At 37.2% G+C, this 20,632-nt stretch overlaps 2 long non-coding RNA genes across 4 annotated transcripts in view; one reads left to right on the top strand and one right to left on the bottom strand.

The window, feature by feature from the left end:
* The window catches only part of LOC149312581 (uncharacterized), a 63,489-nt gene extending 45,831 nt beyond the window's left edge, over positions 1–17,658 (bottom strand). For both annotated transcript variants that reach the window (XR_016281274.1, XR_016281273.1), the window contains exon 1: positions 17,522–17,658. This is a non-coding gene — a long non-coding RNA (uncharacterized LOC149312581). The remainder of the gene's footprint in view (positions 1–17,521) is intronic.
* LOC149312580 (uncharacterized) overlaps positions 1–20,632 on the top strand; it is a 206,360-nt gene that overhangs the window by 65,390 nt on the left and 120,338 nt on the right. The window lies entirely within an intron of this gene.

Below are 20,632 nucleotides of genomic sequence, written 5' to 3'. Positions count from 1 at the left end.
TTCATTTATATGCTGTTTTTCTCCCCGAAGGGACCCAAGGCGGCTCACAGATTTAAAAAAAACATTACAATAAAATTTTAAAACAGTTTAAATCATCTAAACAGTATAAAATTACATTAAAAATTACATTGTTGTTGTGTGCCTTCAAGTTGTTTCTCAATTAGGGCAGCCGTAAGGCAGCCCTATCTTGACGTTTTCCTGGCAAGATTTATTCAGAGAGTGTTTTGCCTTTGTCTTCCTCTGAGGCTGAGAGAGTGTGACTTGCCCAATATCACTATAAACTGGGAATACCAGTGTATTTCCAAGGCTGAGCAGGCATTCAAACCCTGGTCTCCAGAATCATAGTCCAGTGTTTAAACCACTATACCACACTGGTTCTCAGCACTTCCATTTAATGGATGTTTTAGTTTGGTACTGAAGTATTTTTTAATAATCTGAGTTATAGCCATAATTTTAACTAATATTGTATTTTAACTGTGTCACACATTTTCTCAAAAATGAGTGATGGGCTGTATCTTGGAGAGACTACAAAATATGAATTCTGCAATACAGTTGGCCCTCCGTATCCATGGATTCTACATCCACAGACTCAACCATCCATGACTTGAATTTTTTAAAAAAATCCAAAAAAGCAAAGCTTGATTTTGCTATTTTATATAAGGGACACCATTTTAGTATGCTACTGTATATAATGGGATTTGAGCCTCTATAGATTTTGGTATCCACAGGAGGTCCTGGAATCAAACCACAGCAGATACCAAGGGTCTACTGTATATAATATATTCCATATTTTATCATTTTAGAGGTTTAAATGAAAAGTAGACTTGGGTGACCACAAGTTAACTGGAATATCTTGCATGCCTGCAATTAGTTGTTCATATGCTCTTGTTTGTGCAACCAAGTTGATTGGAAAACAAACATGCTGACCTTTTGACAATACAGTCGGCCCTTCTTATACACGGATTTTTTATACACGGATTCAAGCATACACGGTTTGAAAATGTTCCAAAAAAGTATAAATTTACCTTGATGTTCCATTTTTTATTAGGGACACCATTTTGCTATGTCATTATATTTAATGGGACTTGAGCATACATGGATTTTGTTATACACGGGGGATCTTGGAACCAAACCCCAGCGTATAATAAGGGTCCACTGTATAGCAAATGTTCACACATGGTCTTTAACACACTGACTATAGCATATAATTTATGAAGTTTATTAAAGAATGGCAGCAGTATAATATGCTGCCTGGTGGCAGGTTGTGTTTAAATGCTCCATGAAGAACAGGTATATAGGAGAACATGCTGAGTAATCCATTATTCAAACTTTTAAAAGGAACTTCTTCCTTTGAAGCTCAAATAAAATAGCAAGGTGCCTTGGAAGAAATGTAGTGATTAGAAAGTTGATTAAGTATAATGAGGTACGTATTAATAAAGACAGTTTTAGCAGCAAATATAAATTACTCATTTATATTAGTCTTTTGCATTAGCAGAAGTGGACCTCTAGAATTAGTATACAGTGGACCCTTGTTATACGCTGGGGTTTGGTTTCAAGATCTCCCGTGTATAACAAAATCCGTGTATGCTCAAGTCCCATTACATATAATGACAGAGCAAAATGCTGTCCCTTATAAAAAATAGAAAATCAAGGTAAATTTATACTTTTTTGGAACATTTTCAAACCGTGTATACTTAAATCCGTGTATAAAAAAATCCGTGTATAAGTAGGGCCGACTGTATGGACCAACGGCGGGCCAAAAACAACAACAAAAAGAATTAGTACTTGGAAGAAACCCTGCAGAGTTTTCCATTGTGCAAGACAGAGCATGTGCCTATTATTTTTTGTGCTACTGCTTGCTCAACAATTATTTTATTTTGCTTAATTAAGGGGCTATATAGGCAGTCTGCAGCTGCCCCTTTACTGGCTGGATTGGGGCCACAGCAACCTCACGCTGTGGTCCTGATCCAGCCTCTGGAGAGCGTAATAAGGAGCCGCAAAAAGCAGCTCCTTTTTGCGCTTGCCAGGGGGCGCCATAGCCGTGGCAGTGCGGCATTATGATGCCCCTTCGTTGCTGCATCATGCAGAGCGAGAATTGTGCCATGATGGCGCATGCCATGTAGATCAGTGCATGCCAAAACAGCGCCCTAGGGGCGGGGTTAGGGCTTCCAGCGTGCGGACGCAGTGCCCTAACTCCACCCACAGGCAAGCACAAAATGCTGATCTGTATAGGGCCTAACTTAAGTTTTTTTGCTCTCCTGTCATCACACTGGAACTAGACCAGTAGTGAGGCCAGAGGCTAAACAGCAGCTTTGTTGATATTGATGGGGCCGGGGCTAAACAACAGCAGTCCTACCTAAAGTAGACCCAGTAAAATAAATAGGACTTGTTAGTCACAACTAAAGTCCCATGGATTTCACTGGTGTGAAACGAATAGATTTATCACACATTCCTCTCAGTTTAATCATATTCTTATTAAAGTTTTATATTCTAATATCATACTGAAATTCTGATTATTATTTTTATGTACACTGCTCAGTAATGTTTGAATGAGAGCAGTTTACAGTCGGCCCACCCCCAACTGTGGGCTTGCCAACTGAGGATCTGAGCATCTGTTGATGGCCCTACCCCATTTACCCCAATGGCAACGCATGCATGCAACTGCACTCCTGTGTTTATGTGTCCAGTACACCCCCATTAAAATGAATAGAACTGCAGGCCCTGTGGTTTTGGCATCTGCATGGGGAGATGGAATCCACGCAGATATGATGGGCCAACTGTAATAGTAATTATGTTTGTGCCATAGGTAGTCACATTTGGCAGAAGAAGACATCACTGAGGACAACCAAAGCTAATTCAGAGTGAGAACAATATTTCTTCTATATCACATTACCCACCTGAATAGATTTTTACTGGAACATGGTCAGTTCCTAGAGCATCATAACCAGACAACACAGCTACTGCACTTGGACAATAGTCAGATACTTCCCACTAAGATAGAGTTTAGATAGATTCATTGTAATTGTTACGAAAGCATTTATATAAGAGTTGGACAACATTCTGGATTTGAGTTTTGTGCAAAGGAAAACTGAGTCAATTACAAAGTGGAGAAGTATATCGTGATGTAACTTCATTTGCTTCTTTATGGGGAAAATCCCTGCAAAGCTAAACACAGCATGCAATACGGAGCTAGAAAGGGCCATCATTCTCTATCACCTCTTTTGTCTTTTTAAGGAGACATGGCAACCTATTTGGAGGTGGAGCAAATCCTATAATTCTGACAGATCTGGGTTTTGTGGAAGAGGGCTATTTCCAGATTTCAGAAAGCATGGGATAGATGCACACTGAAAGGTATCTGTTAATAACAAAGGACTCCTCCTGGCATTGACTTCAAATGCAGCTTGTGCAAGAAAACATTCCGGTAAACTGAGCCCAGAAAACTCTTCTAAGCTTTATAGATGCCCTCCTTGTCAGGTCTGGCAGTGAATGTCTGGTAGCAAATGCTTATTCTCTGTTCAGAGAGAACTATTGGGCAGCTGTTGGCTTTCAGACCCAAACTAACTTGTCTGCCTTCTTGGGAGACTCTCACAATGTGTGTGTGTGTGTGTGCATGTGTGTCTGCGTATGTGTCTGTGTGTGTGTGTGTGGGAGGCATGGGAAGTAAATTACCTTCGGTTATTTTTGAAAATGAAAGGGGATATAGAAAAGTTATAATAACTGAACCTTCTTACTTACCAGCAATTCAGCAAAACAGCATTATTGATATTTAACATTACCAACCTCCATATCCATACAGTGGGTCCTTGTCATCCACCAGGGTTTGGTTTCATGACCCTCTGTGGATAACACAATCTGTGGACGCTCAAGTCCCATTAAATACAAGGGCATAGCAAAATGGTGTCCCTTTTATAAAATGGCAAAATCAAGGTTTGCTATTTGGAATTTATACTTTTTTTGGAATATTTTCAAGCTGCAGATGCTTGAATCCATGGATAAAAAATCCATGGATAAGGAGGGCCGACTGTAATTCATTAACTTTTCTTTTAATTTTGAAAAATCAGAAAATGGGAAGTTGTATTCAAAATATACTTTTCTTAAGAACTTATAACAGTCAAAATTAAATATAAATTTAAATATGTCTGTTATTTCTTTCTCCTTCCCTTAAATACATGCAAGGATTTTTTTCCCAATGACCCCCTCCTTCCAAAATAAAATAGTAATAATGAATGATTTTGGTGCCTAAGGAGACTTTCCACTTGTTTGAGCTATATCCCTGGGGATATGACCCTTTTAATCCTCTTTAGTTAATGTATTGGCGATCTTTACTTAGGCAAAGTAAACAGTGCTGATCTGAACAAAGAGGAGGCCATGCTTCCTGCATTACACTCTGACCCAGAGGTCATGGCCTTTGTTCACTTCTCAATAGGAATTACTCTCAGAGGGCCACCACAAAATGGAGAACTAATTTAGGCACGTGCTAGCACTAAAAAGAAGAGTATCAGGACTACTTCATCTAAAACACTGCAGTATTCACATTTACACAAAACTGAAGTATGAGTTGCTACAATTTCCTTCATACATCCTGCATAATTACCTTTTGCAGTTATTGCTCAAACGTGCAAACACTTTCACTGTGTATTCTCCAATATCAACAATGCTATAACATTAATTTCTCTTTGGGGCTCTATGTTCAAAATTATGAAAAGATGATAGCAACATTAAACCCTAAAACTGTGGGAGTGGTGTACCGTACATCTGAGAAGGTAAAACAACTATGTTATTTGAGAATATGTAAAATATGGAAGGTGTATTGTATACAACTTTTAAATAGTATTTTTGAATATTAACAGACTTTTCTGTTGTATTCCTGAACTTTACTCAAAAGACAAAAGCTTATTATTTAAATAGATTTTGGTAAGTTATGAGAAATGAAATAAAATTTAAAGGCTGTGGGGCATAGCCATCTTTATGCTGTACCTAGTGTTGTTGTGAACAAATTATTTGTGGAAGGGTTAAAATCTAGTTCTATCCATGTATCAGTTTTCCTTCTTAATTCTTGAAAAATATATTCTTTTTGTTTTCTCATTAGTTGTATTTGTTTAATTACAACTGCTTACTTCTTTGGCATGTGTGCATGCCAGACATTATTTCACAAAGAAATGCATATTTACTTTTTAAATAGCAAAATATGGTTTGAATGAAAGCCCTCAATAGAACATCTTTTCCTAAGTAAACATATATGAAATCTTCATGGGTCATAATGAATGTGAGAAGGAAATTTTTCCAAAGTTACATTATACTTTTATCATAATAAACTATTTTTGGCTTTATTTCTTCAATACGAGATAAACAGAGAATAGCATGAAATAGAATACCAATAAACAGAGAGAAAGAGAACCCTCAGTTTTAATACTGAAAGAAAACTACACACAAAATTATGATAAACAAAACTGGGCCAGTTGTTAAGGAGTCATACTGAGAAAATACTTGTCAGGTTCACAAAAATGGGTTCCAGTGCAGATTTATATGTACAGTGTGATGAAACAGCTGGTGGAAATCTACATAAAATATCTTATTTTGTTTTGTTGTTTTAATATGCTGTTGTCTTATGCTTGTTCTAAATAGTGACATATAAGCAGTATGATCTACAGATTGGTGCAAAATTGGTGTAGATTCTTTTTTCCATATTATGGTACATTGTTGGTGACTCACATTTTGTCACCACAGTCACCCTACACTTTTTTGACAGTCACCTAGCTGAAGAAGAGAAATATCCTAATATTAAAAGCTATTTATTAGAGGCCTGAAATCGGGTTTGAACTTTAAGCACTCTCATATTATATTTTCTAATAATAAAACAGGTTGTATGTAATATATTATGAAAGTACTTTGGAAAGTACATTTATTGAGCTGTTAGTTTAATTTTACTCATTTTCCTAAAGTAGAGCAGTCAGCTTAAAAGGTACTGGGAATTTATATACTAATAGGCTTATGGCCTATGTCATTAAGCCATGTTTATACACAGAATTTGTTCTGTTCAGGGAAAATAAATCACATGCTTTAAATATATTATTAGCTACCATTTTTATCATTTTTCATTTCAAATTATTCCAGATTCTGGAGTTCTGAAATGTTACCAGTATACAAAAACAAAGGATTTTTTCAGGCAAAGTTTATTGAAGAAAAACATCAGAGGAAAAAAGCTGTTCCTATATTTTGTCTAATACAAGAAAATACTGCATAAAATATTTTGCAGATTGTAATAGATTAAATTTTTATAAGGATTATATTTTGCAACTGGACAATAAAATACTTCCTTGGATAAAATGAGATAAACCTGAATATCATTGACGTTTGTATGCCAAAGAGAATGGGACATTTCTCTACTTCCATTTTTTTAAAAGAATTAACTAAGATAGTAGAACAAAATTAACGGTTTTCATTCTTCATCTCTACAGAAGGCAATTTTGTAACACCTTTGGTGTAGTGTTGGATGGTTTTGTGGAATATCTTCAAATACAAGACTGATCAAATCAAAATTACAGTTTCTATTTAGAAGTGGCAAAAATGTTTAGCAGTTAAACACTTATGCTTATTTAATTTGGAATATTTTTATCATTCCAGTGCTCACCTAGCACTGCTGTAAAGCAAATGCATTTATTCTACAGCAAATGCATTCTACCTAGCACAGGACCCCTTTATTTCAGCATTGCCCGACTACTTAGAACTACATGGAGTAAACTGAAAGCTTGAAAGAGTCTGTCCTGGACATGCTTGATGTGATGTTTAACTGAGAGTTCTTCATACATTTCAATATATCAGCAAGTTGAATTTCTCTGTGGAACGAGGGGATTATGATACTTAAAGTTGCCATTCACAGCTGGAAACTGTATGATGACTTTCTCATAAAGTTTTGAAATTTTGAACTTGCTTAAAACTGGCTGCACAAAAATTCCTTTTCAGTATTAATGATAATTTTTTGTGACAACTGCTTAAAAAATAAGAAATTAACAAGTAGGGTACAAATAAATTTGCATAGTGGCTGAGTTTGTAATAATAAATTCTACACATATAGACATCTTGGTCTGTGGCAGGAAGAAAAATGAAGATTCATTTGGCACTCCAGAGACAAATCCTCATCATATGCATGAAATGGCTGTGCAAATAGATAGGTGTATATACTATGAATACAGAGAAACTGACCTTTTAAAAAACCTGTAACAACATTCACTTTGTGTTTACTTTGGGAATATATGCACGCTCTTTTAGCATGTACTTACACACATCAAAAGGTTATGAGTTAGTCTTAAATGCATGGCAGGTATATCTGTACTTATGATCTTCAGATTTTTTTTCAAGCAAAATGTATCTGCAAAGTGAATCTGATTCAATTTTTCACAATTATTTCACAGAATTATATAAATAATATAATTCCATGTTTGTTTGAATTCAACTCAGTTCTGCTAAAAATGCTTATGCATCAGACTCACTACTAAATATAGGAATTGTTGACAGGATTACATACATTGTTGAAAGAGAAGTCTGTCTATCTATCTATGTATCTATCTACCTGGCTGCTTGGAACAACTGGGATATTCCCATTTCAAAATAGTTTCATTTCCTTGTTTTGCCTTCGGTAATCACTGTACACAACATATAGATGAAGTACAGTGGTACCCCGGGTTACGAAATTAATTCGTTCCGCCGCCGCTTTCGTAACCCGGAAACTTTCGCTAGCCGAAAAGCCCATAGGCGCTAATAGCGAAAGCCGCGATTTCGTGCGAAATCGCGCCGAAAAGCACCAAAAATTTTCTTCGTAACCCGGAATAACCTTCGTAACCCGGAACTATTTAATTGAATGGATTTTTTTCGTAACCCGGAAATTTCGTAAGGCGGCGCATTCGTATCCCGGGGTACCACTGTACTGTATTCAGTGGTATGTCCACCTGTCTGTGTAATATATAGTAGTGCGAATCAAATTTAACTTGCAGCGGAAAGGTTGGAAGACCACCACCATGACGAACAGTTTTGTGGGGTAATGCAAGGCATGGGTGCACTTAGGTGACATTGGATTCAAACCCCCCCCCCTTTTTTTTTTGTATTGTGGATATGTGTAAAGATACAGTCACTAAATGAGTGGGTTTGGGAAAATAATACATGTTCTAGGGCACAATATTCCATTCAGACAAACAAAAGGATAACATTTTTAGTTCTAATGAGGCTACTCCTTTTTCTTGTATAAAGGCTACATCCAGGAAGATCCTGTTTCATGGGCAAGTCACTTTGGTTTGTGTCATGTGAGATAGTTGATTCGTAACTGCCTTATGTCCCAATTTTGGGAGAAAGGTGGGATATAAACCAAATAAATAATAATCCCATATCAGTTGATGGGAATGTGCTGTGAAGCTACAGACCACGTAAATATCCATAATTCCATTGCTCTCTCCCCCGCCCCCAAGTGAGAAATGGAGTTGTCATCCACTGTTTCCAGTTGGATCTTTGGGTCCATGGCACTGTAGTGAAAATAATTTCATAAATTAAGAAACAGCATTAATTAGATTTCTATCCAGCCCTCCCCCCAGTACATTTCTGGGCACAAGTAAGATAACAGTGGCCTGTTACAGACAGCCAAAATAAAGCTGCTTCGAGTCACAGTGGAGGTATGTTGTTTCAATGATGCACCATCCTAAGAGTCCAGAAGCCACACCAAAGCCATGATCCAGTCTTGAGCGTGGCTTTGGTGCAACTTCTGGACTCTTAGGACGCATGCATCATTGAAACACCATACCTCCACTGTGACTCGAAGCAGCTTTATTTTGGCTGTCTGTAACAGGCCAGTATGGTCTGTGCATACTTACTCTGAAATAATCACACCATAGTCAGTGGAGATTAGGTTAATATGTATAGGACTGCAGTTTAAGATGATGCAAGTGCAATCCTATGAATATCTACTTAGTAAGATTCACTTACTTGCTTCTTGGTTTTCACATATTAGGACTGCTGCCCAAACTTTTAAATTAAATAAAGGACATGTCAAGAAAGAACTCACTTCATTTCATACCACAAAACATTCATATAGGGAAAGTTATGCAGTGTTTCAGGAAAAAACTCAATCTTAGATTTGCTTTCTCCCAGTACTCTGGAAGAAGAGAATTCCTAACTGAGGAAGTAACCACAGAGAGTCTGCGTATGCAGGTGCTTGAAGATGGTAATGCTCTATTTAGCTAACTCTTTCAGCATTTCTTAACAGTTGAGGTAAGGTCTAGAATTCAGTAATAATTGCTGACAGCATTTGTTTACCTGTACTGTAAATTACGAGTAATAAAGTAATCCGCCAAGAAGACCTGAGCATGCTCCACTGAGATGGATAGAGGCAACAGAAGAAAAGTACCATACTCTTTTTGTATTACAGGGAAAAGATTAGCTTCAGTTGTGTGGGAAAGTTATGAATTGTGGCTATAGAGATAAAGTGGCTATGCTAGTTGTGCACGTTTCGAGAGGTTTTACGTGTGTTTTAATTTGCTACTAAATCCCCTGTGATACAAGTTAAATCTATCTGTTGTTATTCTTATAAACTGTAATTCATGTGCCATACATAATCTGGAGGGTGAAGATACTTGTAACAGATTTCTCACAGTGATTATAAAGCACATTTCTTTCTACAATACTGTATTTTCTGGTGTATAAGACTACTTTTTAACCCAGGAAAATCTTCACAAAAGTTGGGGGTCATCTTATAGGGCAGGTGTTGAAACTTCTGAGCTGAACTGGAGAATCCATGGTTGCCAAATATGGTGGGGGAGCTCAAAAACGGCCGCGGCAGCATCCCCTCCATATGCATCGACCGTATGAAAGCAGCAAGGGCGGCACTGTACAAGTACGGTAGAAGAAAATCCACTCACCAGGATTCATGGAAAGAAGCAACTTAATGCAGTCCCGATGACAAGGTGTAAGTGAAGGGCGGAGCAAGCTGCAGGCGTCTAGGACGCCCGGGGTATGGAAAACAGAGCCATGCTTGCACTACCGCTCTGATAGTCTTGGAGACAGGGAGGGCTGGGCAGGCAGGGAGAGGTGACCAATCCAAGCAGGCTTTGTATATAACAAGTTTTCCTGCTAAGTACCTGCATGTCATAAGCATTTGAATTAAAATTACCATATTGAAATCAAATCTGGTGTTTTTTAAATTTTTATTTGGTGTGAGTTGGAAGAGGGGTAGTCTTATATGGCGAGTATATCCCAAACTCTATTTTAACTGGAAAAGTTGGGAGTCGTCTTATACACCCAGTCGTCTTATATGCCGGAAAATACGGGTATTTTATTCAGCAATCATACATTTTAAAGCCTTTTCATGGAATATTTCTGTTTCTTTTCTGGGATCTAAATCTATAGTCATGCACAAGCAGCATGAATTTCCAAGTTTGATAGCTGTGGGTCTACTACCTTCAAGTATCCAAACTCTTAAATATTTGGAGCACAGGGCATACTGAAATCCCTTTTATTTAAATGCAAAAGTTAAGAGCATTCTTAGTTTTCTTCAACTGAAATTAGAGACAGACAAGCGATCTCTCATAAATTGATAAAATCAAAATGCACTCCACTAATTAGATACATACACTTCTAAATATCATCAGACGTGGGCAAACTGGCTTTTCTCTTCCAACTCTTCTCTGCAGATCACAGAAATAACTAGAGTGCCAGATTATAGGAACAATAACATTAGCAACAACAAGAATAGCAAAAAGTATTACAGTATTGTTAGCAACAACAAGAATAACAAAATAACAGAGGAAATAATATTGGCATCATATCTTGTGAACCAATAAAAAATGTTACATTTGAAATGGTGGTTCTCACCTTCAAAACTTTTATGCTTCCTCTGTCCTACTGTAATTGACTAAAGAAAAAGTAGACGTAGCCAACTTTCAGTTGGCCTAATGAAGGCATCACATGAGTACAGATTTAGGATTTTGCAAAATAATTATTTTCTCTTTGCAAAACCTGTCCATTTTGCTTATATCTATCTATCTGTATACTGACAGTACGGTACAAATAGCAGTAACATAGGGGCAAAGCAGATGGGTGGGAGAATATGGCCTGAGGCTGCTCCACAAGTGGATTTGTTCTACTGTGACCACACTGCCTACTCCAAAAGTGGGCCAAGCTGGCTTCTGGCCTCATTGGAGACATGCGTTGTATAAACGGTGCACCTCCAACACAGCTGGAAGCCACTTTTTTGGCCCATGTGTTTGGGGCCATAGTAATAAGCTTCATATTTTTATTTTCTTAATTTGGTATTAGATAATCAGTATTGTCATACTCTGGTTTTATTTTGGAAAACCATTTCTACTCTGGGATACATTAAAACCCCAGTGATAAAAGATGGGTCATTTTCCATTTTTATCAAAGAAACATTACTTATTTCCATAGTGTACAGAAAAGTCTAGGCTACTCGCTTTACTGGCCTTAGTTGGTAGATACAGAGGGGGCTATAGCTGAAAGGCACAGTGCTATTTCTCTCTGTCTCTCTTTCCCCCATCATTATATCTATAGCAGTATAGATGCGTATGTGCCTGTTAAGTATAGATATATAAAATATAAATATTGAACTAAAACTTACTGTTAATCCTGTAAGAGTAGGCCTAAATTAACTGTAGCTTGGTAAATCATAACGTAAATTCCATTGACTCAGTGGAACCACAAGTTGGGTTTAAACCCATTATGTGTAACATGTAACATATATTTGATTTACTGTCCAGCACAGCTTAAATTGAGAGTCAGTATGGCATAGTGGTTTGAGCATTGGTCTATGACTCTGGAGACCAGAGTTCAAATCCCAGCTCAGCCATGTAAACTCACTGGGTGACCTTGGGCAAGTCACACTCTCTCAGCCTCAGAGGATAGCAAAGCCAAATCCCCCTGTGAAGAAATTTGCCAAGAAAACCCAATTATAGGTTTGTCTTAGGGTCGCCATAAGTCGGAAACAACCTGAAGGTACACAACAACAACAATGAACAGCTTAAAGTAATCTAGCTATATTGCTTTATTCTTCCTCCCAACACCTTCAGGTGTTTTATAATGAGAAATGGGTTAAGTACTGTATGAAACATATTTTTATATTGCATATTACTAAGAAAAAGCAAGTTATAGTTTTCATATTCACATAATACAATGCATTCAGTGTTTAGTAAATACAGGCTGAGTGTCTCTTATCTGGAGTTCTGAAATCCAAAATCCTCTGAAATTGTCCTCTTGGGTTGCTGAGATAGAGACACATTTGCCTCCTGATGGTTCAGTATGCACAAACTTTGTTTCATACACAAAATTATTGAAAATATTATCTATAAAATTACCTTCAGGTTGTATGTATAAGGTGTATACGAAATGTAAATAAATGTCATGTTAAGACTTGGATCCCATCTTCAAGATATATCATTATGTACATGCAAATATTCCAAAATAAAAAACAACAACATCCAGAACACTTCTGGTTCCTGGCATTTTGAGACTCAGCCTGTATAAATTCATGTTTGCTTCCCTGATCGTGACGTGGCTTGGCATAGATCTTTACTTGGGCAGAAGAACTGCACAGCCATATAAACTAGCTGTTTAAAAGATGAGTTTTTAATCCACTTGTTGATATTTTAATTCTCTACTAGAAAAAAATGTATTTCCATCTGAAGGTAAGTATTTTAAAAACCCACTGCTGGTATCTCTCTCCTTGGGTTTGGTATATTAAACTTTACTTTTTTGGGGTGGTGGTGCAGCATTATCAATAGTAATGTATAGTAAAATACTTTTTATGTTAAGATTTTCCTTAATTATGATCATCGCGGAATAGCGGTCTATAAATAAAACATATTATTATTATTAATTAATTATTTAAATAAGAACTTAATCTGGTGAACAACATTTTTACAGATCCTTGCTCTTATGTAATACCAGTAAGTATAGTGCCTGCAGCCAAAAGTAAAAGTACAGTATTCAGATATGATGTTCCAGTTTTTAAAATTAAAACATCATGATAACAAACTGAATACTTAGTTTCACATTGCTGAATATATACCATACTAAACTTAATTAATATTTTAATTTGTAAGAAAAGAGAGCAGTTCAGAATTGAATACGTTGCATAATTAATTATATATGTTATGCTGTTTCTTTTTATACAACTTGCAATTGACTTTGCAATTAAAATACAGAATACAGTAATCTAAAATAAGGTATTTCTGCACAAATTTGAGGAAGGGATTAAAAACAATTTACAATCTGTAATTTAATGCACCTTTCTTTTTTTTTAAAGTTGATTTAATACCTAATTAATCTATGAAATTGTAGTGCATAATAATCTTTAAAGGTTTAAAAATACATTTGGAATATCATTACAGAATACCCACGATGCCATTATTTTAAAATTAAGTTTAAGGCTGAATTAAAACTAGTAGGAAAATGAAAAGGAAACTGTCCTCATTTGGGCAGTTCTCTAGTTTGCAAAAAAATAAATTTAAAAAATTTAAAAAAAGGAAAAGAAAAGAAGGGAAAGCAAAAACAAAAGAAATAAAGAGAAAATAGGAAGGGAGGTAATGATGAAAGGAAAAGAAAACAATCCTTAACTTTTCATAAGATGGGGGGGGGGGGTAGAATACCATTAATGTCACATTAAAACTGAAGATTTTCTAAGGAAAGATTCCTAATTGGTGAATAAATATATAATTTATGCAGAAAAGTAGGAATAAAATTCAAATAGCCCAAAATATTAAAATGTTAGCAAAAATATGTGCCATGAGTTTTCAGCATTTTAAAATCTCATTTTAATGCATGGAAACATATAGGTATGTATGCATGTGGTAATATACTTGCTCTTGAATGTCTTCAATATTTTGGGGACTGTCTGTGTTTTTAAATTTAATGAATGAAATTAATTCAGTCAAAAAAGTGAGAAACATGAGTTCTTGCTTTTTCAGAGGCACGAGGTATAAGGGAAACAGACATTTAATAACTCCTACTTCCTTGATTTGAATTTTTAAAATGTTAAATTTGATTTCAGGTGGCAGTCAAGGGTCCATTTTTACCCGTCACATTCTTATCACTGTTTTCTTTTAAAATATGTGAACAGAACACCTTTGTAAATACAGCAAATGCCATAGCTCATAAACAAATATTAGAAAAGCTACATTGACTTTCTTAAGTATTCTAATGTACAGCAATAAGAGTATTTTTCTATGTTAACATAAGATAAAGAAAAAGGGATATGAGCAGGCGGCAGATAAAACAAAAAAGCATAATATAAAAATAAACATTTAGAGATCTTTATTTTTATTTCAATTACATATTACATAAACTAGCTTTTTAAAAACAGTGAATGTTAATATCCAGATTATTTGAGCATCGGGCAGATGTAACCCTTTACTGTGTTAAGTTGTTTAATTCTGTGTTGCAATATAGGAGGATATTGTCATTCTTTATTATGACAGGACAGCGTGTTGATAGTTTTCAAACTGAAAGTGTGTGTGTGTGTGTGTGTGTCTGTGTGTGGGCAATCTTATTCCTCTCTTAGTCTCATTTATAGGATTTCTAGTTCAGCACTGAATTTGCTATGTAACGATGACTGTTAAAATATGAAATAGATAATAATCTGACACAAGCCCCACTGAAATGGGTGGGAATTGCCTAAAACGAGTACTGTGCTCTTGTGCAGAGTGCACTGCTTTCAACGACATTTGTATGGTGGAATTATGATGGGTTATTGTCATGTTGTATTTCTAGAAATATATTTATGGAACAGTTTGTATTAGGAGGATCACTCTATACCTAGAGAAAGAGAAAGGTATGTACTGCTCTGTTCTTGACTGGGACTAATGTTTGCCAATTGCTACGTGTTACAGAAGGGAATAGAGCATTTTATCCAAGTGCAAGTTTAAACTTACGTAGGCATATTGCAAACAGTACAATCTTAGATATAGTATTTTAGGCCTATATGCTATTTAGAATCTAAGAACTGAAGGATTCATACATTTAACAATTGTCATTTTAACTGTCGTATTGAAATCAACATTTCTTTCTTTTTTCAGCTTTATGAGATAGCAAATATGTCTTTTTCTATAATACTTTAAATCTTTCTGAGTCTTTTCCCTTAGTAAAGAAAGCGAAAATAATTATAACAAACACAAACAGGAACACAGAGTCCGTCCTGGATTTTTAAAAATACAATATCTTCAAGAGAATGTGAAGAAAATTAACAGTTAAAATCTCATAATATGGTTTTGGCACACTGACAAAATAATAGCTCCTAAATAATCTGTTTATCTTCTTAAAATTCTTATACAAGACTGATTTGAAAGCAGTCTCGTTATTTTGGCTTGCTACAGTGAAAAATTGGAAGTAAAAAAGCTCCAAGAGGTACAGTAATGATAGTTTTGATACTTTGCATTTGTTCCTTATTTAATGAACCCAAACATCTTGGATAAAGTTACTGTTGCAAACTCAAACAATTTAAACAAGGAATACAATATTATTCAAAAATGCCCATCGCTCTGAAACAAGCAAAAGTGTTGATTTATTAGACTGGGTTCCACTTTTTCGTCTTCCTCCCAGATGAGGGAGTTTACTGTCTCAGAATGCTGACCAAACTTAATCAAAGGATAAGAGAAACGCACATGTGAGATTGCCAAAGATTGCTTATGAAACAATCTTAGGACAGATATATTGTGCTGTTTTTAAGAATGTAATCTTGCCACCAACATAATAAAATAACAAATACTTTTTCATCATTCCCCAAAATAAATGCTTATTGTAAAAGTTTGCAATAGCAGTTGTAAAACTGTGAAATTAACATTCAAGTTTGTCAGTGGCAGATCACTGTTATTTAAACTAATGCTACAAATCTCAATGTATTGGTGCAAGAACTATATTTTGTGTTTTATTACACACTTTGTTCTTAATTCTTTAATTTTTTAAATTCTGTTTTCCAAAGACATATATTAAAAACACTTGTGGATTCTCTCAAATCTTTGGGGGACGGAAGGAGAAGCAGTCGCACACCAAAGCATTTGTGAGCCAAGGCCCAGTTCGTGGGAAGCCAGACTTGCTGAAATACATTTTCTAAAGCTGGTTGACTGGCTTTTAAAAAAACAAACACCAAAAATGGAGAAATGTTTGGTTTGAAAAAGGGAAATTTGTCATGGATTACAATACTAGCTGGCTAAATCAAATGTTCTCAGGTTGTGGTTTTAATTGCAACAAACAGATTGCTTTATCTCGGCTAGCTGTTAAGAGCCTGAGCTTTCCTAGTTTAAAATAACGTTTGGCTTAGCCTCTTACATGAAGAGTAGGCCAGATAGTTTCAGTGCTGCACATTTATAGCACTACTGTAAATGGGAAAAGGGACTGCCGGAGATTTTCATGTCAGGGAGTTGTCAGGTAAAAGGTTTTGTGAGCATCATCATGGGAGTGAAAATGCAACTTGCAGTACGGACAAATGTTGCATTTCACATCCGACAGCCATTAAATCTCTCAGCCAGTATTGCCAGGAACAAATAGTAGTGTTTTTGAAAGGGGTTTTGTACATGGGAATAGAGGGCACTGCTAGGATTCCCTAACAACTTGCTTAACATGCTCCTATACCCCCTGGGACTAAGGCCCACTGAATTCAATGGGACCTCTTAATAGCTCTGCCTTGAATCAGGGTTGTCAATCTCTTTTTGGCCCCTGCCCTGCCTGTGACAAGTACCTTACAAAACCAGGAGAAGAAGTATGGCCAAGGTATCTTTGGGGTAGGACCTTGCATTGCTTAGCCAAGCTCGTGGCATTTCGAGACCTGTACGCGCGCACAATAACACACGCGGCACTAATAATGCACTAATTTCCAGATACATCAATAGAAAGGGGGGAGTGGAGGGAGAAATTAAATATCTGCCTATTAATAATACGAAAGTAGGGTTTCAATTGGTCGACTGGAATGGTGCGATGTGACGCAAAAGGACACTTGGATGGGTAGAAACGCTGATGTATGCCAAAACAGGCACACTAAGAAACACTGTTGTTGCTATGAGAGAGAATTGAGGGAGGGAGGGAGAGGGAGTTGTGCAAGGCCTTCTCTCTCTCTCTCTCTCTTGGAATAACATTTTATCTTTTTAGGATGAATATTTTCCACCAGAAACCCCTGGGGTCAAGAGGTGCAGGGCATACCTCTCTATCTATCTCTATATATAATGCAGGATGAAGAAGGGGGATGTGGTGGAGTGTGGTGGTGGAAGTGGTTTTGTTTCAGTGCTCTGCCTTGGAAAGAAAATGCCACACACAAGGCTTATTGGGGGGGGGGGGGGGAGGTTTGCCTTCAGACCACTTTGGCCCCACTTCAATCTCTTTCTATGCACCTATCTAGTCAGACAGAGAGGTAGGTTACATTTCTGAATGCCAAAGGAGACGACAAAGAGGGTTGGCAAAGTGACAGCTTTGCAAAAGAAGGCAACAAGACATGAAGCAGCAGCAGCAGCAAAAGAAGACTCTAACTACAGTATATTACCTCTCTCTCCTTCGCCTCTCTATTAGGGATAATAGGGACAGTCTGCTGCCTTTCCAGCCCTCTCCAGCCCCAAGGCTCTTAGGGATCGCTCCACCAAAAGGTCCCCCGAAGAGAGGAAGAGAAAGCCTCCTCCTCTCCTCAAAAGCTGTGGGCAGGGAGCTTGTGGTGCTCCCTCCCTCTCTCTCTCGCCTAGTGCTGCTGCTTTGTCCATTTTTACTGGAGGACTGGAGCCAAAAAAAAAAGGGGGGGAGGAATAAGTTGCCACAGCACTGCGTTGCAGAAATGAGGAAGCATTCAATAGCAATGTGTCTGTAGACAATATATATGCCTGTTCCTGGCTTCCACTCAAACCAAATGCATCTGAGGAAGTAGACTGAAGTCTACCAAAGCTCCTGCTGCTCACTCCTTTCAGTTAGTCTGGAGTGCCTCAAGATCTCTCTACATATTATTATTATTATTATTATTATTGCATGTAAATGCATCTGAGGAAGTAGACTGGAAAGCTCCTGCTGCCGATTTCTTTCAGTCTCAAATGCTTCAAGATCTCTGTCTATATTATTATTATTATTATTATTATTGCATCCAAATGCATCTGAGGAAGTAGGCTGAAGCCTATCAAAGCTCCTGCTGCCGATTTCTTTAGTCTCAAAGGTGCTGCAAGATAGAAATGAGGAAAGTTAGGCGAGCCTGAAGGGATTTGGGGAAGGGGCACAGAAACCCCATTTCACCCTTTTCCGAAACGAGACTCAAAAGGGGGAGAATTGAAATTAAAAGGGAGAGAATGAACATTAAAAGGGGGAGTGGGCCCTCGAAGGCCTCTCTCAGGGACGCCATCAGGAGCCGGCTTTTGGCAGGAGTCCCTTCAGTTTGGGGAGGAGGGAAAACGGCTGCCATGCCTCTCTCTCACACACACACAAATTGGGAAAGAACTGAACAACGTCCTATAGGCGTTTTATTGGGAAAGAAAGGCCGTTTCTCCATTCAAGCTGTGTGTGTGTTGTGTGTGTGTGTGTCTCTCTCTCTCTCTATGAGAGCGGCCTCCTTCCTCCTCAATCAAAAGAGCCACCATGGCAGCTGTTTCCCTTCTTCTCCTTCTCGCCCCAAACGCTTATTATTATCAGCCTCTGTTTTTTGACTCGGTGCCAACAAGAGGGCAGCTTCCTCCTCCGACGACGACGACGAGACTCGGGCTCTGCAGCTGCCTCACGAAGGGCAATGAGGAGAAAAAAGACACACTGTGTGTGTGGGTCGATGCTGTGGAATTCTGGGAATTGTAGTATGCGGTGGGGCCCCACCGCATACTACAGTTCCCAGAATTCCATAGCATCGACCCAGGCCCAACACAAAACGCATCATTTCCACAGCGTTGTGTGACAGGAGTACGTGTTTTGTGTCCGTTGGCGCTAAAAGGCCTCATTATTCCTCCTCCTCCTCCTCCCGCTTTTTCCCCTTCGGTGGCGCCCCCCTCAGGAAGAAGGAAACCTTCGAAGGCGGCTTCGCTGGGGTTTTGGTTTTGGTTTTGGTTTTTTTGCGTTTGGAACCGTTGGGTTCCCGTTTTCTAGCGCGCGCGCGGAGGGGGGGGGAAGCGTCCCTTTCGCGTTTGCGGCGCGCGGGGGGGAAGCGTCCCTTTCGCGTTTGTGTTCGTGCGCGCGCTCTAAACGAGGCTCCCCTCTTCAACGCAGCCTTCCCCCTTCACAAATTCTGTAAACGGGATCCTCCTCCTCCTCCTCGGCGTCTTTTTAGCCTCCTTCTCTTCTCTCCCTTCAGCATCTCTCTCTCTCTCTCGCCCCTTTCCTCCCTCATCTCTTTCCCCTGCGCTTTAAGCTGTATGTTACCCCCCCACACACACAAAAATAATAATTAAGGCCTCCTTTTAAAAAGCTTGTTGTGTGTTTTGCGTTTGAGATGTGCTTCTTTTGGGGTTGGCATTGCTGGCATTGCCATACATTTGGCACTAGTGTCTGCCCATCTCTCTCTTTAAAAAAATGCATTGAACACAACGTTGGTGTTCCCTCTCTTGTCTATTGTCCTTATTCAAACAATGATACCTTTAATATATATATATATATATATATATATATATATATATATATTCATAATTATATATATTAATCTATAATCCATAATCTATCTATCTATCTATCTATCTATCTATCTATCTATATCTATATCTATATATATATATATATATATTCATAATTATATATATTAATCTATAATCCATAATCTATCTATCTATCTATCTATCTATCTATCTATCTATATCTATATCTATCTATCTATATATATATATATTCATAATTATATATATTAATCTATAATCCATAATATATCTATCTCTATATATATATATACATACAATGTATATTATATATGTATATAGTGTTTTTTTTGTGTGTGTGTATATATATATACACACACACACACACTATATATATATATATATATGTTATAAATGATAGATATTTAGATAGATAGATTATACATAAACATATATAATGAGGAATATATGTAATAAAGGTATCATTTGAATAATAATAATAATAATAGAGAGGGAACACCAACAGGGGTTTCAGGTAGGTTTGCCATAATTGTCCACTTTTACCAGGGACAAAATGTAGGACAAAATCAAGACCAAACTGTAGGACAACTGCAGGACAAAACTCAGCCCAAAATGTAGGACATTTAAGGTCCACCATTTTTCTCCCTGGTAAAAGTGGACAATTATGGCAACCCTAGTTTGAGGTGGCTATAAAACCACACAGCACAGGAATAATAATAATAATAATAATAATAATAATAATAATATCATCATCTAGGGGTAGCCCTGTTGGCCATATAGCAAATCCAATAACATCCAAACAATGATACCTTTATCATATATATATATACACACACACACACATACATATATAATTTTATAAATTATAGATAGATTATATATGAATATATATCATTATGAATATATATGTTAAAGGTATCATTGTTTGGATGTTATTGGGTTTGCTATATGGCCAACATGGCTACCCCTAGATATTATTATCATTATTATTCCTGTGCTGTGTGTTGTTATAGCCACCTGAACCCCTTTGCAAACTGAGCCTAGCCGAA

Source organism: Sceloporus occidentalis, unplaced genomic scaffold (genome assembly GCF_023333645.1).
Source record: "Sceloporus occidentalis isolate IW3139 unplaced genomic scaffold, rSceOcc1.0.p SCAF_5, whole genome shotgun sequence".
Taxonomy (NCBI): domain Eukaryota; kingdom Metazoa; phylum Chordata; class Lepidosauria; order Squamata; family Phrynosomatidae; genus Sceloporus; species Sceloporus occidentalis.
This window is presented reverse-complemented; position numbering and strand designations above follow the sequence as displayed.